Raw genomic sequence first — 19,775 nt, forward strand, 5'->3', positions numbered from 1 at the left:
AAAGAATTAAAACAAAACAAAAAATTATATGTCTTATATTTTTGGTAACACCATTGCTTTGAATATAATAGGAAAACACTATTATCATTATTATTATTTTTAATGCAAAGTTAACGCAGTGTGTCATTATATCATTGTACATAAAAATAAAAATAAAAAAATATATATATATTTTTCTTAAAACTTAAATTCTTACTCGCGTGCCAAGCCCGCGAAACCGGGCAGCGGGCTTATATAAGCCAGGGTCTGTGCCCACCGCGCGCACAGCCTGACTCCACTTTGAGTGACATCCCCAGCAGTGCGTTTTCCTGAGGTAAATTACTTTTTACTTAACCTATTTAGTTAAATGACTTTTTAAAAGTATGGACCGACAACAAAAGTAAAGGACATTTAAAACTATGAAAAAAGAAAGTAATACATTTTAATTATAATAACAATCTGTCTGAGGGAACAGTTCGTTTTTCTGAGGGTTATACTACTAAAATAAATAGCAGGGGTTTTCACTCATGAAACCAGTTAAATTGTAATAAAAATTGGACTTAATAGAAATTTTTCTTTTCCGTTAAATGTATCACATTTCACAAAGACGATTTTCCGTCGTTTAATATATCGTTACAGTCCGCTCATCAGCGCCGTTAAACACCGAAATGCCGTTACATCCGTGTGACGTCATTGCTGATAGAGCCAATCCGCTCCGTTTGAGAGACGCTCTTTCATTTTAGAGTTATGTCATGTTAACGTTACTTTAAGAGACCAATCATACAATTATTCTTAATAATATCTTCATTATTCACAATTGTATGGAAAGTAGTGCGTTGTCAGGTTTAACTGCGAGCGCGTAAACCCTCTCTCTAACACGCTGGCGCGTGCACTTAGGGCGAGGGCGAGAGAGAAAGAGAGAGAACTCATAAGCTTTGACACATTTATACACTGTAAAAAATGTCTGTGAAATTAACTGTGTAATTCTGTAAAATCGTGACATCAAAATTTTGTAAATAGAAAAACAATGAAATTTTGTTAAATTTACAGTACTATTTTGAAAATAGTACAAATGCTGTTGTAAAATACTGAACCAAACAAAACTGTTGATTTTACAAGAATGTGTTAAAATAATCATATTAATTTGTAGAATGTACAGATTTACAGACTTATGCAATTTAAGCAGAAAAAAAAACTATGCAGAAAGCAACAATGCAGTTAAAATTACAACATGACAGTGTTAAAATATTTTTCGGACATACATATTCTCAATAGCCTATCAACAAGAACCTGTACATTTTATACATGATATATTTTACAGACAAAATATGTTCAAGTACAGCATAACTGTGTTAATATGAATTTTAAAATTCATATTTAAAAACAGGCAATGGGTCTTTTAGGTCCAACAGCACTGTAAAATGACTAGCTAAATATAAACTGGTAGGAATTGCACATTGTAGGCTATCTGTCAACAGTTAAGGGGACATTATACAATAGCCAAACCGTTCACTTGTTATTTTGAACAATTAATTAAATTGTAAATGATCAAATAAAATAATTTCTTTCTTTTTTTCATTTACAGAATAATGTAATTTATTCATATTTATATTTTGTCGATGTAAAATTTACATTCCCATGTAACGTTACATGAACATCTGCGTTTAAATGTCGAGCAGTAGATTTCAGATTATCGCGGGATCACGGATCAGCTGTTTTGATGAACTTCACGACGAGAGTGTGCGCACACCAATTCTGCCAGCAAGTGCGTGGAGTTTTGCATGACATATCAAATCTGGTAAGTGAACGGTTTGTTTTCTACAAACTTGAAATACATTACTTGTAAGACAATTATATGTTATGACTGAGGCTGTTTTGCGTGGACTGGGTTTCATGTTCAACGCACAACTCTTTCAGTTTGTTTCTTTCATGCTGAGAAACGTTAACTAGGATAAAAAAAAGCGATTTTGTTAGTTTGCTCAAAAACGACCAACTGTAGTTTCTGCAGCAAAGCAGGTTTCTGAATATCACGTGATCAGCCGTTTTGACGAACTTCATAAGTGTGAGCGCGCGCCAATTCTGCCAGTGAGCTAGTGGAGTTTTTGCGTGACATCATGTAATATTGCGAGCTCTTGCAGTAAGTGAACAAACAGTTCGTTTTCTTCAAAAACAGTAACGTGAACTGTAGCCTACAAGTATATGTTGATATCTATTTTCCCATCATAATAATGATGCTGACGAAGCTGTTAATGTGGGTTTTATTATCAGCTCAACTCTGTCAGTATTTTTCTTTCATGCTGCGTAACGTTAACTGAGATAAAAAAGAGCGATTTTGTTAGTTTGCTCGAACGACTAACGTTAACGTTTCCTGTTTCTGCAGCAAAGCAGATTGCTGATTATCACGGGATCAGCCATTTTGATGAACTTCACAAGTGAGAGCGCCCGCCATTTGTGATTTGTGCATGACATGTAAAATTGCGATATCTAGCACTGGTAAGTGAACAAACAGTTCGTTTTATTAAAAATAACAGTAGCTGTACAAGCAAGTTATATGTTTTGACTGAGGCTATTTTGCCATCATAATGATGCGGACGATTGGTTGATAAAGGCTGTAACGTTAGACTGGGTTTTATTATCAGCTCAACTCTGTCAGTTTTTATCTTTCATGCGGAGTAACGTTAACTGAGATAAAAAAGAGCGTTTCCTGTCGTTTCTGCAACAAAGCAGATTGCTGATTATCACGGGATCAGCCATTTTGACGAACTTCACAAGTCATTGTGGCGCCCGCCATTTCTGCCAGTGAGCTCAGCTAACGTTAACTGTTAGTGGATTTGTGCATGACACACAATTCCGATCTCTTGCACTGGTAAGTGAACAAACAGTTTGTTTTATTTAAAAAAACAGTAACTGTACAAGTGTATGTTTTGACTGAGGCTATGCCATCATAATGATGCAGACGAACTTTGGTTAATTAGGCTGTTAACGTTAAGCTGTGGGGTTTTTTCAACTTTTTTTCAAAACTTTTTCAGTTTTTTTTCTTTCATGCTGAGTAATGTTAACTAGTTTAAAAAAAGAGCGATTTTGTTAGTTTGCTTCAAGTCGACTAATGTTTACTGTCATTTCTGCAGCAAAGCAGATTTCTGATTATCACAGGATCAGCCATTTTGACGAACTTCATGAGTGGGAGTGCCCGCCAATTCTTCCAGTGAGCTAGTGGAGTTTACATGTAAAATTGCGATCTCTTGCACTGGTAAGTGAACAAACAGTTCGTTTTTTTTATAAAAAAAAAACAGCAACTATACAAGTATATGTTTGTGACTGAGGTTATTTATTCAATGATGCTGATGATTTGGGGTTTAATCAGGGTTTTAGTTTCTTTCATGCTGAGTAAGTAACATTAGGATTAAAAATAACCATTTTTATTAGTTTGTTAAAAAAATGATTAACTGTCGTTATTGCAGCAAAACACTAGAGACATTGAGGGGTTATGTGCTGCATTGTAGAGTTCATAAGAACGAGCCCCGTTGTCTCTTCAAATGTGCTGACGCTGACTGCAAACGGACATTTTGTACTTATGCAGCTTTTAAAGCTCATTTTTATCGGGCTCACAATGAGTCTGAAACCTCTGTTACTGCTGGGGCATTTGTTGCAGATTTTAAGTGTGCCATTTCACTGTGTGATCAACAATTTCACACAGTTAAAGAACTTACGTGCCACTTAAAAGAGCATATAGTGGAGGGGCGACCTGTGGCATGTCCAGTAACAGGATGTAAAAATACATTCATTGTGAAATCATCATTTACTGCTCATATGTCCAGGAAGCATAGATCATGTTCTGTTGATAGCATAAGTGACATTTACAGGGAAACTATTTCTCAGTCATCTACTGCCATTGCATGTGAAGATGCTTCCCAGGTCTTTAATGATGAAACAGATGACAACATTGAATTGCCACAGAATTTTAGGGAGTCCTTTCTTAGGAATGTATGTTTACTGTACCTAAAATTGCAAGGGCAGCTCCTCCTTCCAGTTTCATCAATACAAACGATTGTTGAAGGGATGCAAAATGTACACGAGTTAGGAAGAGAATACACTTTAAGTAAACTGCAGTCACTTTTAAAAAATGACATGCGTCTTACAGATGATATTGTCAGTAAAGTCTGCGATTGTGTAAAGGATTCAGATAGTGTTTTTGCGCAGTGCGTCTGTGTTACATATCACCAGGCGTGTTACACATGACCAGCGTCGGCCAATAGTGAGCCTACGTGGTGATGTGTAACACAGACGCGCTGCGCAAAAACACTACGTAAACTAACTCGAGGCCCAGAGAGAAGGAAATGAATAGTGGAATAAAGTCGTTATTTTTTTGTTTTTGCGCACAAAAAATATTCTCGTCACTTGATAAACTTAAGATTGAGCCACTGGAGTCACTTAGACTATATTAACGATGTCTTTACTAACTTTTCTGGGCCAGCACGTTATAATGTCTTAGAAGCCTATGGAGGAGTGAGACAGCTCTCAGATTTCATCAAAAATATCTTAATTTGTGTTCCGAAGATGAACGAAGGTCTTGCGCGGTTGGAACAACATGAGGGAGAATAATTACTGACAGAATTTTTGGGTGAACTAACCCTTTAAACTGTTATTTGCTTAAGACGAGTTGATGCATGCCTCTCTCATCTCAGTGCGTGCACTCAATCGCTCTGGCGCGTGGTGACAATTTGATAGCACTTAGCTTAGCCCAGTTCATTCATTAGGGACCAAACAGATTAAGTTAGAACCGACAAAACACCTCCACGTTTTCCCTACACTGAAAAAAATGATTGCTGATTTTACTAAAAAAATTATCGTAAGCGGTTGCACTCAATTCATTTTATCTACATTTAAACAAATGCGTTAAGTTGAACTAGTTCAACCTAATGCATTTGTTTAAATGTACTAAAATCAATTGTGTGCAACCAATCACGATACATTTTTTTTTTAGTAAATTCAATGAATAATTTTTTCCCGTGTATTTAAATACAGTTACACGAGTAGTTACACGACCAAGTATGGTGACAAAATAAAACGTGGCGCTTTTCTTAGCGGGTAAAAAGGATAACTATAATGTATGGCGGAATAGCACTTGGGACTCGGGAGCACTTCGACTCGGCGCAGTAATATCGAAGTGCTCCCGAGTCCCAAGTGCTATTCCGCCATACATTATAGTTATCCTTTTTACCCGTCAAGTCAAGAAAAGCGCCACGTTTTATTTTGTTACCATACTTGGTCGTGTAACTACTCGTGTAACTGTAGTTAAATGGGGAAAATGTGGAGTTGTTTGGTCGCTTCTAACTTCATCTCTGTTTGGAACCTTATGAATGAACTGGGCTAAGCTAAGTGCTATCAAAGTGTCGCCGCGCACTAGAGCGATTGAGTGCACGCACTGAGACGAGGGAGGCATGTATCAACTCGTCTTAGTTGAGGGAATAACATAGTTTAATATGAAAAAACGGTGGAGTGTTCCTTTTAATGAAGTTTTTAGTTTTGTTACTGTAATGTTGTAGTATCTTTGAATATTTTTTTTTTTCTTACTTTTAAGGTCGATCCTGTTTTTCAGCGAAACGGTTCATGCTGTGTGTGGATCAAAACATAATACTGGACAACATCTCCTCCTTCATTTCCGCCCTGTGCATGATGTTTGGGAGCTATTATATCTTCAACATCCATTACCCATCAGAGCTGGCATCAACCCTGGAGTTTCTGCAGAGGTATGTCTTTTTGAATAGGCTTTATGCAACAATTTCACTTTATTGAACTTAAATTAAGGTACTCAGACTCTTACGCTGTTGACGTAACATAAACAGTGCAACGCTTCCAGAATGCCGACGCTATTCAGGTGAGCACCACGATGCATGCGTGCGATTCGTTCCTTATTGGAGGACTTGGAAGCGTTGCACTGTTTATGTTACGTCAACAGTGCAAGAGTCTGACACAGGCTAGAAAAAAATTGAATAAAATTGTTATTTTTGTTTGTTTGCCTACAAAAAGTATTCTCGTCGCTTCATAAAATTAAAGGACAACTCTGGCGCAAAATGAACCTAGGGTGTATTAAAGGAGAACTCCGGTCAATTTTAACATTAAGCTCATTTTTTTGTAAATTTAGAGTGCTGTCAGTACAGAGAACAACGACAAATCTGTGTTGGCTACACCATGTTATCCTCTTTTTACAATTTGCACCCTGTTGACTTCAATGGGGCAAGTTTTAAACCTGCTTTTAGCCTCTTAACATCCTTGATGTGTCATTACAAGTGCACCAGCCATGTGAGTGATTCCTTCAGAGTGAACACATTAATAAAAATGTTATTTCAGCCAGCGCACATACCTGTATTTACATCCTGTTTTCGGTCGAAGTCCATAGTAATCGATTGTCGAGTTCACGCGCATAGGTTTAGTTACCTATGATCACGCGCGTGAACTCGACAATCGATTACTGTTATACTTCGCGTCGTGACCGCATTACCACCTCGTGTGTGCATTATTTTTCTAATAATTCAACGGCCTGTCGTCAATTATTCCTTACATAACAGACCGCTGCAAAGTATAACAGACCGTTGCCATGAAAAACAGCGCGTTGCTATGGACTCGGAACGGACTATTTTCTTTGGCGGAAGCAATACAATCGTTTTTAAATCAATAAACTCCTTTTTAAATCAATAATTTGTGGCAAATTATTTATTTATTTTGTATAGCCATGTAATAAGCGGGATAATGTATAGAGAGGCGGTCGTTATAGTGAATAACAAGCCCTTCAGGCTGATTCAAGACCCCTCCGCTTCGGGGTTGTTATTTGCTATAACGACCGCCTCTCTATACATTATCCCTTACATAAACATTGGTCAGCAAACACAAACAAACTCAACCAGGCCTGCTTGACGCACAGGAACAAACCTCATTGGTTCTTGAGAAAGCTCAAACAGGCTGCCTGGTTCTCACATGTCAAGTGAACATGCTTGAGCTTCTATTTACCACAACTGATGTGTAAGCTGATGAATGTTTATTTGTGAATAAGACTAAATTAACTTTGTTCATCATATAAACGATTGTGTCTGCAATTTTTTGGAATAAACCGTTCAATTCAGATTAGTTTTTCAATCTCTTTCAACTTTTTGAAGCAAAGTTTCAGTTGCGTAGCAGTCAATGTAGGGACAGATATCTCAGATTGCATTAAAAAAATCTTATTTTAAGATCTTAAGAAGACTTAAGAAAGAACTAAAGTCTTGCGGGTTTGGAACGACATGAAGGGCGAGTAATCAATGACAGCATTTTTGGATGAACTAACCCTTTAATACCTAAAATATCTTGAATAAAGAAATTTAAGTTATTTTTTTCTGTTAATAAAACTATTTTATAATTAATAAGTTGCCTGTTTTTCTTCTTTCTCAAGGTGTTTTTTCTCCATCAACCCAGAGAAGGGCACCAAAGTGGAGAAGACACAAACTTCACGCCTCAATGTGAACCCAAGAGTCCTTACTTTAATTCAGGAACTTTCAGATCATGAGTGGCGCGATGTCTGAAACTCTATGGACGTTTGTTTGGACTTTACCCTGAATTTTGTTTTAGCTTCTATGCTCAGTTCTTCAAGATCAACCCAGAGAAGGGCACCATTGTGGAGAAGACACAAACTTCACTCAATGTGAACCTTTCAGATCATGAGTGGTGCGATGTCTGAAACTATGGACATTTGTTTGGACATTACTCTGAATAAGGTTAGTTTCAGCTTCTATGCTCTGTTCTGAAGATAACTTTTTCAGGTGAGTTTGTATGCAACTTAGTTTTATTGCTCTTATATTTTGTGATATTGTCCTGTACGTCAGTTCGCAGAGTGATATTGTCCTGTACGTCAGTTCGCAGAGTGATATTGTCCTGCAAGTCAGTTTGCAGAGTGATATTGTCCTGCAAGTCTGTTCGCAGAGTGATATTGTCCTGCAAGTCAGTTCGCAGAGTGATATTGTCCTGCAAGTCAGTTCGCAGAGTGATATTGTCCTGCAAGTCTGTTCGCAGAGTGATATTGTCCTGCAAGTCAGTTCGCAGAGTGATATTGTCCTGCAAGTCAGTTCGCAGAGTGATATTGTCCTGCAAGTCAGTTCGCAGAGTGATATTGTCCTGCAAGTAAGTTCGCAGAGTGATATTGTCCTGCAAGTCAGTTCGCAGAGTGATATTGTCCTGCAAGTCAGTTTGCAGAGTGATATTGTCCTGCAAGTCAGTTTGCAGAGTGATATTGTCCTGCAAGTCTGTTCGCAGAGTGATATTGTCCTGCAAGTCTGTTCGCAGAGTGATATTGTCCTGCAAGTCAGTTCGCAGAGTGATATTGTCCTGCAAGTCAGTTCGCAGAGTGATATTGTCCTGCAAGTCAGTTCGCAGAGTGATATTGTCCTGCAAGTCAGTTCGCAGAGTGATATTGTCCTGCAAGTCAGTTCGCAGAGTGATATTGTCCTGCAAGTCAGTTCGCAGAGTGATATTGTCCTGCAAGTCAGTTCGCAGAGTGATATTGTCCTGCAAGTCTGTTCGCAGAGTGATATTGTCCTGCAAGTCTGTTCGCAGAGTGATATTGTCCTGCAAGTCAGTTCGCAGAGTGATATTGTCCTGCAAGTCAGTTCGCAGAGTGATATTGTCCTGCAAGTCAGTTCGCAGAGTGATATTGTCCTGCAAGTCAGTTCGCAGAGTGATATTGTCCTGCAAGTCAGTTCGCAGAGTGATATTGTCCTGCAAGTCAGTTCGCAGAGTGATATTGTCCTGCAAGTCTGTTCGCAGAGTGATATTGTCCTGCAAGTCAGTTCGCAGAGTGATATTGTCCTGCAAGTATGTTCGCAGAGTGATATTGTCCTGCAAGTCAGTTCGCAGAGTGATATTGTCCTGCAAGTCAGTTCGCAGAGTGATATTGTCCTGCAAGTCAGTTTGCAGAGTGATATTGTCCTGCAAGTCTGTTCGCAGAGTGTTATTGTCCTGCAAGTCAGTTTGCAGAGTGATATTGTCCTGCAAGTCAGTTCGCAGAGTGATATTGTCCTGCAAGTCAGTTCGCAGAGTGATATTGTCCTGCAAGTCAGTTCGCAGAGTGATATTGTCCTGCAAGTCAGTTTGCAGAGTGATATTGTCCTGCAAGTCAGTTTGCAGAGTGATATTGTCCTGCAAGTCAGTTCGCAGAGTGATATTGTCCTGCAAGTCAGTTTGCAGAGTGATATTGTCCTGCAAGTCAGTTTGCAGAGTGATATTGTCCTGCAAGTCAGTTCGCAGAGCGATATTGTCCTGCAAGTCAGTTTGCAGAGTGATATTGTCCTGCAAGTCAGTTTGCAGAGTGATATTGTCCTGCAAGTCAGTTTGCAGAGTGATATTGTCCTGCAAGTCAGTTTGCAGAGTGTTATTGTCCTGCAAGTCAGTTTGCAGAGTGATATTGTCCTGCAAGTCAGTTTGCAGAGATTCATTGTTTAACAAATATTCTTTCTTGCCCTCTCCTTCTCTATTTTTCATTTGTACTCTTTTTCTCGTCTTTGTTTCCTTCCATCTCTTTACCTCCATCTTTCCTCTATCAGTTCCAATGAGATAATTAAGCTGTACATATTACAAATGTGTATGTTGTGCTGCTTTAATATTAATAAAGAAGACAAGACAATGCAGAAAATGGATGTTTTTATGCAGTTTTGTACTAAAATGCAGTTTAAAACAAAGTTGTTTACAATGACTGTCATTTTTACAAATTTATTCTGGCAACCACAGCTGCCAAATTATTTTTGTAAAAACAACAGGATTTTTTTGTATAAACAAACTTAAAGTCTGTATTTCTTACAGTAAATCCCTGTACATTTTACAGGATTTTTTTTACAGTGACCTGTAATTTTTACAAAATTATTCTGGCAACCCAGCTGCCAAATTTTTTTTGTAAAAACGACAGAATTTTTTTTACAGTGTAGAAATCGGTGATTCTCAAGAATGAAAATGCATTTTTACCGTGGCTTATTTGTTAGTGGGCTGTAAGGTCTCATCAGAAACATCGCTCTGCATTCTTCTTCTTATCATGCTTTAACAAATAATATTATACATATCCATCAGAGACTTTATAAACTTTGGGATTTAATAGAGTAACCTCCAGTGAAATTATCTTCTCTCTCTTTTTCAGTGTCGATTGCCGTCTTATTGTTGTAAGTGGAGTCAATGTCATTTCTTATTTGCCAGATTTATCACAACATGTTTAATCAATAATCACTGATGAAAGTGAAAAATTTTTAATGTGTAAAGACATATCTCACTCGTATGCGTTCTTCTTTTTCTCTCTTTTTTTGTTTGTCTACAGCAGCTACATACACCACAACGGCTCTTTTAAGAGCCACATCTTGAGAACGTCTTTGACTTTGTAAGTTAATATTTTAAATGACCACCCATTATTTGGGTTTAGATCAATTACAACAACATCATGCAGCATGTTAGTAATGTCTTAATGAAGACATTAAAGGAATACATAAATAAAGGAATAAAAAATATATATATTAAATGCATGTGTGAATGAAATGGAAACAAAACTAGCATCCTGCATCTGATTTTCCAGATTCATCATAACATCCTAATTAATCAATAATCACTGATGAAAGTGAAAACATTTTAATGTGTACAGACATCTCATTTAAATGCATTCTTCATTTTCTCTTTTTTTTGTTTGTCTACAGCAGCTACATACACCACAACGGCTCTTTTAAGAGCCACATCTTGAGAACGTCTTTGACTTTGTAAGTATATATTTTAAATGACCACCCAGTATTTGGGTTTAGATCAATTACAACAACATCATGCAGCAAGTTAGTAAAGAGATTCTTACATACATAAATACTAGCATCCTGCACCTCTGATTTGCCAGTTTCATCATAACAATTGATTTTTGATATCAGGAATTCACATTTTTAAAGGGATAGTTCACCCAAAAATTTTAAATCTGTCATTAATTACTCACCCTCCACGTCATTTCTATTTTCGAAACACAAATTAATATTTTTCGATGAAATCTGACAGCTCTCTGACCCTCCCGTAGACAACAACTCAACTGTAATGCAGGTCCAGAAACGCAGTAAAGACATGGGTAAAACAGTCCATGTGGCATCAGTGGCTCAACTTCAGTTTTGCAAAGAAAACAAAAATAACAATGTATTCAAACTCCAAGAAGTGATTATGAAAGAATGGGTTGCTATCAGTCAGGATTTGGCCCAGAAGTTGATTGAGAGCATGCCCAGTCGAATTGCAGAGGTCCTGAAAAAGAAGGGCCAACACTGCAAATACTGACTCTTTGCATAAATGTCATGTAATTTTCGATAAAAGCCTTTGAAACGTATGAAGTGCTTGTAATTATATTTCAGTACATCACAGAAACAACTGAAACAAAGATCTAAAAGCAGTTTAGCAGCAAACTTTTTGAAAACTAATATTTATGTAATTCTCAAAACTTTTGGCCACGACTATATGTGGGAAGATTTGCATAACGTCGCCCAAATGTTCACACAAATAAAGGCATAATTTTCATACTCACTGTTGCCGTCGCTACCATGTTGTGGAGTCACTGTGTGTTTTGTTTTGAAAGCAAAACTAATTTGTTTGGCCTTCCAAAAGAGGACATGACTAGAAATCAGTGGTTAAGTTGTAGTTCATCCCATTTAATACAGATGTGTGCAGCGAGGAGCAACAATAATGTACATTATGTGAAAAATGTAAACCACATAAACACATTGAATTGCACCAATTATGCAACAATGTTCTTTTTAGCAATGTCATATGACCCCTTTAAATGCCCAGGAGAAAGATGCAACACTATAGCAATTGCAAAATTGAAGCTTACTTGAACTAGTGGTGATACCTCAAGAGTCACTCTTAACCTATCTTTATCCTATCCATGAAACCCATCCATAAAACTTTTTTTCTTTTAAATCAGTCTTCATTTATGACACTTCAGCTTGTGGTTATGGGTTATTATGGTTTGTAATTGGCAAAATACTTGGATTTTTTTTTATCAGATATATACATGCATAATAATTATGCACACACTGTAGATGTTTAGTCATGTGCTTATTCTGCCTGATGTCAGAAGTTGCAAGACACTTTAATGAATAAAAACCAGCCATTAAAATGAATGTGTCATGTAAAATTATTTAAATTTACCAGTTCCATCATTCTCAGCTCCAGATGTTCCCATGAGCTTCTCCCAGGCAGATGAGCCACAAGATGCTTGGGGTGAACACTCACCTGACATTCAAGATAAAAAAAAACAATTAGTATTTGGTAAATGAAAACAAAAAGGACAATTACTGTACACACATAAGGTAATTCAGCATGTTATGTGCAATCCATCAGAGAATGCATTTTCTTTGCTGAGACCTTCAAGTTCCAAGCAAGAAAGAACACAGCGTAAGTTGTATGACTCACTTTTGGTAAGTACTGTAGGATTTCATGTAGGTGTACTATAGAAAATGTGCTTGTTTAAAGCAAAAATGTAAAGCTAAATAAGCTAAAATACAAAGAAATAGAGAGCACAATTCAGCAGCAGCAGAATGGGTACCTTTTGTAATGTCAATTAAGCTCATTTAACAGAGAGCTTCTCTCATGCAGACCTCCAACTGGAAACTTGGGAAGAACACCCATCTATCACTCAAGGTAAAAAACATTAATTAGTATATGGAGGAAATCAAAAACACAATTGCAAATGAGTCATGGCCTAACACAACCTAATACAATTTTTTTCACTTTTTCTAATTAGAGAACAAATTCTCTGCCTTAAGACTCTCTCAAGACCAAAGACCATCAACCACACAACAAAGAAGAATGCAAAGTAAAAATAAATAAATAAATAAAAATGTCAATTTCAGTCATTACTAGGGTATCACTAAAAGGGGTCATATGCTATTTTAAAGACCATTATTTTGTATATTTGGTGTAACAGAATATGTTGAGACGCTTTAATATTCAAAAAACATTTTTCAAATACTGTACATTATTGTAGTTCCTCTATGTCCCGCCTCTCTCAAAAACCTCATTTTCAACAAAGTCCCTCCTTCCGACAAGCACAGGCTGCTCTGATTAGCCAACTTACCCAATACATTGTTATTGGCTGAACACCGCAAGCACTCGTCGGAAATGCAACGCCCCTTTCCATAATCGCGAGCTTCATCTTTCAAAGTAAATATCAAGACTGTTAATAATGTCATTAGTTTTACCATCAGTTCAAGCCCGAAAGGGCAACAGAGTCATGTGACAGACACAGTGATGATGCAGTCCACAAGCCACGGTTAAGACAGCTTATGTGCTATGATTTCTGACAATCGGTTTACTCTGCTGTGATGTTACCCTCACACACACACGTAATCACACAGTAAACAGTCAATAGCAAACACTTATACTATTAAGAAAACATACTTAAAAGTAGCGATTCAGAATAAGCACCAGATTCAATTCAAGTTTATTTGTGTAGCGCATTTTACAATACAATCGTTGCAAAGATCGTCATAGCAAAGTCGGAATTTACCTTTTTTTTTTTTTTTTGGAATAGCCTTTGTGCACAGCCAGCCTTGTACTCTCCTAGGTTCACAAAACTGTCATCCATTAAATGTGTTTTAATGTGTTTTAATGGAAACAAATTTGAACATCTGGGTTGTTCTGTTGTAAATAAATCTTAACAATGAATTTTCATTGCATCTACTTTCGGAAGTCCACATAAAGTGCTTTTGCTTTTGCCTAGAAACACAAAGCGTCTCCCTGACATGAATGCTTCAACACTAACTGCAGTTCCTGAAACCACACCTTTTTTTTGAGTGAACACATCTTGACGTAAATGTGTGGGGGCGTGTTTGAATGAGCCGTTTAGCATGGTATGGATCAGCCTTATCTTTTAGATAGAATAAATCCTTTAGTGGGAGACTTTAAGCTTTGTAACTCTTTAGATCTTATACATGTACAAATACCTACATAACACACTGAAGAAAAGGAAAAATAGAAATCACATTATATGACCCCTTTAGGAGCCCTTGAGCCAGATTTACTAAACAGACCAAATTAGCATTAGAGCGCAATTCCATAAATGTGCCGATGGGAGGGAAAATTATGCGTGTGATTTACTGACAATGCAAACTTTAAAGAACAGACGAAGCCAGATCATTCCCACAATAACCAGTGCAATCTACCAAGAGCAGCGCAAATTACCGCCTGCTTTAAGACATGCCTTTTTTGGGTATTAAAAATTTATCAAATACAAATAATTTGAAGAGCACAAATGTTATTAAATCAATGCGTGATTCATCTTAATACTCACCTCCCATAAATTTTGTGTCTCAAAGGAAAACTACTACAAATGCATATTCAAGGTTAAACGCAAAAACAACTGTCCACATCTTTTCAGCACTAATTCTTTACTGCGCCTCTTTAGTAAATCCTGACAGTACTATTTTAACACCAAAAGAAGGTTTGGCTGGTGCAAGCTGATAGTAAATCTAGCCCATATTGTATCAGTGTCATGCATTGTCTATGGGCCACTCTGCAGACATCTTCAATAGGGAACATTTTCCCCAGAGACTCCATCAGGAAACCTACACAGCCCCATAACTTCCCAGAGCAAGCTTGTGCCCAACTCTGCTCCTGAAAAAAAAAAAAAAACAACTCCCCAAAACTTCTCTGAATAGCCCTTTTGTCTTTGGCTTGTAAAGCAGGAAGCCTATGTGAACGCCGCTCCTCTCTCTCTCGCACCTGCAGTGCATTAGCGCTAATCAGGCCGGACAATGTTTCTGCCACACCCCGGAACTGGAGTAGGAGGTGTTGCACACAAATCGTTCCCTCCAGAAACTCGTGACTTTTCAAGAGGGTTCCGCTCGCTGAGCGTTTTTGTCATCCGTGAGACTTGCTTCATGAAATAAACCTTGATGTAGTTTAAATAATCATGCTGATAGTTATCACATATATTTATTGATGGTTTGGTGTTGATCAGTTTCAATACTGATGTCATTTGTGCAAAAGGATGCATATTCATTTCACTAGGAAATGTAGTTACTTGCTAGCTCAGACAATAAGAAAAGGTAATTGTTTTTATCGCAACCTAATTCAGCATAAAATATATGCCATGCATTTGCAAAAGTATGTACTGCGCAAAAAAAGTAAAAGTTTTGCAAAAAGATATATATTAAAAGATAGAATTTCAAACTAATGATTTTAATATAAAAATGTGTTTGATAAAAGTAATTAGCATGCTATCCTATTAACACATTTGTATTTAATATAATGTATATTTTGTATAAGGTGGGTGTATAATATCTAATGTAGACATTGCACAAAGGGTATCAGAGTTTTCACAAAACAAGCATCAATTGTCTTTTAACCAGTTTCCCAGGTGAACAATATTTCATATAATTAGTCATCTGTGTTAATTGGAATGGTGAAGGTATATAAAATACACTTACTTCCAGTTGCAGGAATGTTTGGATTTGTTGGTTCTGTGTGGTGGTTTGATAACGTGAACATTGGGTTTTTGGGGTACTTGTGGGTTTTTTGGCTATGGATCAAGGTTGGAAAAGGTCAGTTTGCTCATTCAATCTGTGTTTGTGCACACAAACATTTGCTAATGTGTCTTAAAATTTGTAGGTTACCCTTGCTACTAGTCGTCTTGTTTTGGAGGAATGCTGATGGACTTAAAAGTGAGTCGTGCTCTCTCCCTCTTATTTCAAGGAATGTGCTTAGTGAGACTTGTGTAAAAGCCTTCTGTTTTAATTCTATAGGTGGCGCATATTCAGATGCCCATCGTGGGTGGGGTCAGCCTTCTGATGCTCGTTCCCATCATGCAGTCCAGTCTTCCATGTCAGAGGTCCATGTGACTAGGACTTTGCCTGTTGAAGAAGTGGGCTCCAGATTGTTCCCTGCTAAGCCCCTGAAAAGCAAGTCGAAATGGAATCTACCTCAGTTTGTCAAAGGTGGTTCCAGCAGTTATCCGTCAATGTCCCATGCCCAAACTGCTCCAAGCAGCTCTGTCTCAGTTTCCTTGCCTCTGTCCCGGAATCAACAGTCTTCAAGCAGTTTAGCGTTCTCTGGATCAACTGTTCCAGGTGTTGCTGGGGGACTACGTTTGGAGACCCAATATGCTGCAAGTGGTTCTGGACCAGTTTCTACCCTAAGAGAGAGTAGTAGCTATCCTGCCCAGCTTGGTGTTTCTGGCCAATCCACCAGTGATGCTTTGCATGTGTCAAGCTCCCAAGAAACCCAAAGTGCTTTCAGTCAGTCCACCAGTGTCTTGAGTTCCCAGAAGCAATATAGTGCTGCCTCCCAGGTCAGCTCTGGGGCTCAGCTTGGGGCCTCTACTGGTTTGCTCCCGCAGAGAATGAGCAGCTCTTTCAGTGGTTCTGTCCAGTCTCCAGGTACCACAAGTCAGTTTGCCCTTGGGTCTCCATCCTCATATCCAGCTTTATCCCAGTCCTCACCCCAAGGTGTTGCCAGTCAATCTAGTTCACAGAAGCGGCTTACCTCCATCTACCAGGTCAGCTCTGAGGCTCAGCTTGGGGCCTCTACTGGTGTGCACCCTCAGAGAATGAGCAGCTCTTCCAGTGGTTCTGTCCAGTCTCCAGGTACCACAAGTCTGTCTGCCCCTGGGTCTCCATCCTCATATCCAGGTTTATCCCAGTCCTCACCCCAAGGTGTTGCCAGTCAATCTAGTTCACAGAAGCGGCTTACCTCCATCTACCAGATGAGCTCTGGGGCTCAGCTTGGGGCCTCTACTGGTGTGCACCCTCAGAGAATGAGCAGCTCTTCCAGTGGTTCTGTCCAGTCTCCAGGTACCACAAGTCAGTTTGCCCTTGGGTCTTCCCCATATGCTGCAAGTGTGTCACTGTCCTCCCCACAAGCTGGTCCATCTACTGTTCCGGGTCCTCAGAAACCGCTGACCTCTACCTACACTGGCAGCTCTGGCACCCAGGCAGGATCCTCTACTCTCTTCACCCTGCATGGAAGCCCTGCTTATGGATCACGTCAGCCTCAAGGTACCACAAGTCTGTCTGCCCCTGGGTCTCCATCCTCATATCCAGGTTTATCCCAGTCCTCACCCAAAGGTGTTGCCAGTCAATCTAGTTCACAGAAGCGGCTTACCTCCATCTACCAGGTCAGCTCTGGGGCTCAGCTTGGGGCCTCTACTGGTGTGCGCCCTCAGAGAATGAGCAGCTCTTCCAGTGGTTCTGTCCAGTCTCCAGGTACCACAAGTCAGTTTGCCCTTGGGTCTTCCCCATATGCTGCAAGTTTGTCACTGTCCTCCCCACAAGCTGGTCCATCTACTGTTCCGGGTCCTCAGAAGCAGCTGACCTCTACCTACACTGGCAGCTCTGGCACCCAGGCAGGATCCTCTACTCTCTTCACCCTGCATGGAAGCCCTGCTTATGGATCACGTCAGCCTCAAGGTACCACAAGTCTGTCTGCCCCTGGGTCTCCATCCTCATATCCAGGTTTATCCCACTCCTCACCCCAAGGTGTTGCCAGTCAATCTAGTTCACAGAAGCGGCTTACCTCCATCTACCAGGTCAGCTCTGAGGCTCAGCTTGGGGCCTCTACTGGTGTGCACCCTCAGAGAATGAGCAGCTCTTCCAGTGGTTCTGTCCAGTCTCCAGGTACCACAAGTCTGTCTGCCCCTGGGTCTCCATCCTCATATCCAGGTTTATCCCAGTCCTCACCCCAAGGTGTTGCCAGTCAATCTAGTTCACAGAAGCGGCTTACCTCCATCTACCAGATGAGCTCTGGGGCTCAGCTTGGGGCCTCTACTGGTGTGTACCCTCAGAGAATGAGCAGCTCTTCCAGTGGTTCTGTCCAGTCTCCAGGTACCAAAAGTCAGTTTGCCCTTGGGTCTTCCCCATATGCTGCAAGTGTGTCACTGTCCTCCCCACAAGCTGGTCCATCTACTGTTCCGGGTCCTCAGAAGCAGCTGACCTCTACCTACACTGGCAGCTCTGGCACCCAGGCAGGATCCTCTACTCTCTTCACCCTGCATGGAAGCCCTGCTTATGGATCACGTCAGCCTCAAGGTACCACAAGTCTGTCTGCCCCTGGGTCTCCATCCTCATATCCAGGTTTATCCCACTCCTCACCCCAAGGTGTTGCCAGTCAATCTAGTTCACAGAAGCGGCTTACCTCCATCTACCAGGTCAGCTCTGGGGCTCAGCTTGGGGCCTCTACTGGTGTGCGCCCTCAGAGAACGAGCAGCTCTTCCAGTGGTTCTGTCCAGTCTCCAGGTACCACAAGTCAGTTTGCCCTTGGGTCTTCCCCATATGCTGCAAGTGTGTCACTGTCCTCCCCACAAGCTGGTCCACCTACTGTTCCAGGTCCTCAGAAGCAGCTGACCTCTACCTACACTGGCAGCTCTGGCACCCAGGCAGGATCCTCTATTCCCTTCACCCTGCATGGACCACCTGCTTATGGTGGATCAAGTCAACTTCAAGACATGAGTCACTATGCTGCTAGCAGTCCATATGGAAGCTTGTACTGTAAATGTTCATTGTCACCTCAAGGTGTAGACCATCCCTCTACTGTTCAGAGTTCACAAAAGCAGTTTACCTCTAGCTATGGAACCCAGTCAGGGTCTTCACCATTTACCCTGCAAGGAAGTGTCACTTTTGATGGCTCACAGCCTCAAGGTGTTGCCAGTCAATCTGTTCGCGGCTCTCTCAAGCAGCTTCCATCCACCTTCGTAGGCAGCTCTGGAACCCAGGCAGGGTCCTCTACTGCTATCCTGCGGGGAGGCACTACTTATGGTGGATCATCTAAGCCTCAAGATACAAGTGAGTTTGTTCCTGGCTCTCAGTCCTCTTATGCAAGTGTATCATGGTCTTCACCTCAAGATGTTGCTGGTTCTGGTACTGCTCTTTCTCAGAAGCAGTTTATCTCTACCTTCACAGGCACCTCTGGTAAACCGGTATGATTCAAGTGCCTTTCAGAATTGAAACTCCAATAAAGGTTGATTTGCCAAGCAGTTTGTGTGTGGGGTGTTGTGTATGGGTTTTTTTTCTCCCCTGTAGCAGTTAAAGGGAGCAATGTACAGTTTAACCCCTTCATTGTCAAAGATCAGTAACCACTTCCGCTTATGTCCGTCTAACAGCCCTCTTTAATTTATACTCTTACTTGATCTAAATAAACCACATTGTTAGGCTCTAGCTTTATTTGACCTCAATTTTGATAAAACATTGCAGTGACCATAATTTATGACAGGAGTGCAAAATCTGTCATTTAGAATAGAAATTCACCACACCTTCATATTTGGTCACATCTGCTTCATATTTTTCACTGAATGGTGGCAATGGCTTATTGTCCAAAGATGCATATACAAGGAGAGGTTTGCTCATTGTTGTTTTGTCCTCCTATGCAAGTGTCTCCGTGTCCTCTCCTCAAAGCTGTTGCTGGTACTGCTTGGTTTACAGAAGCAGTTTCTCTACCCCCACAGGCAGCTATAGTAAACTGGCATGATGCAGGTGTCTTTCAGAATTGAAACTCCGATAAAGATTGGAAGAAAGGCGTGTTTTTCTCTGTCTCTGTCTGTCTCTCTCTGTATGTTAAGGAGTCCCTTTTTTAAATATCAGTGAAATTGGTATCCGTTCAATCATGGTAATAAAATGTCAGGGATCTGTATTCACTACAGTTCTTTTATTAGTGCAGCTTTCAGAGTAGTAAAAGCAGAAATTTTAAATCTGTGATCTACTTCTGTAGGTACGACTAGGGAATTTGATTTACCACCAGAAACCCATTTAGTGGGTTCACTTTGTAGTTAATTTAATATT

General features: G+C 39.8%; 1 long non-coding RNA gene across 1 annotated transcript; it reads left to right on the forward strand.

The window, feature by feature from the left end:
* The first annotated feature begins 95 nt into the window (after positions 1-95).
* On the forward strand, positions 96-10,760 carry LOC132132848 (uncharacterized). Its single transcript, XR_009429094.1, has 4 exons — positions 96-313; positions 10,133-10,154; positions 10,307-10,366; positions 10,680-10,760. It is a non-coding gene; the product is annotated as an uncharacterized LOC132132848 (long non-coding RNA).
* Positions 10,761-19,775: the final 9,015 nt, after the last annotated feature.

The sequence above is a fragment of the Carassius carassius genome, chromosome 49 (genome assembly GCF_963082965.1).
Source record: "Carassius carassius chromosome 49, fCarCar2.1, whole genome shotgun sequence".
In the NCBI taxonomy this organism is placed as follows: Eukaryota; Metazoa; Chordata; class Actinopteri; order Cypriniformes; family Cyprinidae; genus Carassius; species Carassius carassius.